The sequence below is a fragment of the Mus caroli genome, chromosome 11 (assembly GCF_900094665.2).
Source record: "Mus caroli chromosome 11, CAROLI_EIJ_v1.1, whole genome shotgun sequence".
In the NCBI taxonomy this organism is placed as follows: domain Eukaryota; kingdom Metazoa; phylum Chordata; class Mammalia; order Rodentia; family Muridae; genus Mus; species Mus caroli.
The window spans coordinates 91,709,353-91,710,316 of NC_034580.1; positions in this window are offsets into that span (position 1 = coordinate 91,709,353).

Consider the following 964-nt stretch of genomic DNA (forward strand, 5'->3'; position numbering starts at 1 on the left):
ACCAAGCCTAGCCCGTAGGGCTGTGGGAGCCAACACATTTATCCTAAAACTCTGGTTACAACCCCAACATTAATAAACCAAGCTTCCAGCAAATGAACTTTTCTTTCCTCTCTTTTTAGATTTTATGTGCATGAGTATTTTGCCTGCATGTGAGTTTATCACATGTGTATCTGGGGCTTGTGGTAGTCAGAGTATCAGATCTCCTGGACTGGGAGTTAGAGATGCCTGTGAGCCTCCATGTGGGTGCTGGGAACTGAACCTAGGTCCTTTGCAATAGCAGTGCTCTGGGCGTGGTGGAACATGCCTTTAATTCCAACACTCAGGAGGCAGAGGCAGGAGAATCTCTGGAGTTTGAGGCCAGTTTGATCTACAGAGTGAGTTTCAGGACAGAGTTACACAGAGAAACACTGTCTCAGAGAGAGAAAAAAGCAACATGAGCTCTGAATTGCAGAGCCACCTCTCCAGATCTCTCTCTTTCTCTCTCTCTTTCTCTCTCTCTCTCTCTCTCTCTCTCCCTCCCTCCCTCCCTCCCTTCCTTCCTTCTCTTATTTTTGAGAGAGGGTTTCACTATGTAGCCCAGGCTAGCCCCAACACACAGTTCTACTTCCCTGCCTCCACCCTCATTCCAGGCACCAAGTTATAACCTACACTGTACCACAATGCCTACCTCAAAAAGAGAACCCTTGTGGGGTACACACACTTAAACCAAAGTACCTCACTTGTGCCAGTTAGTGTTGTATCATAACAAACTACTCCCAAACTTGGTGAGTTAAAACAAGTTTTCAGGGGCTGGTGAGATGGCTCAGAGGTTAAGAGTGCCGACTGGGGCTGGTGAGATGGCTCAGTGGGTAAGTGTAAGGAGCCGCCTTCACATTCGCCATTACAAGATGGCGCTGATGGCACTGACACCCGTGTTCCAAGTAGTAAACAAGCAAGCTGCGCATGTGCCGGGGTAGCTTTCCAC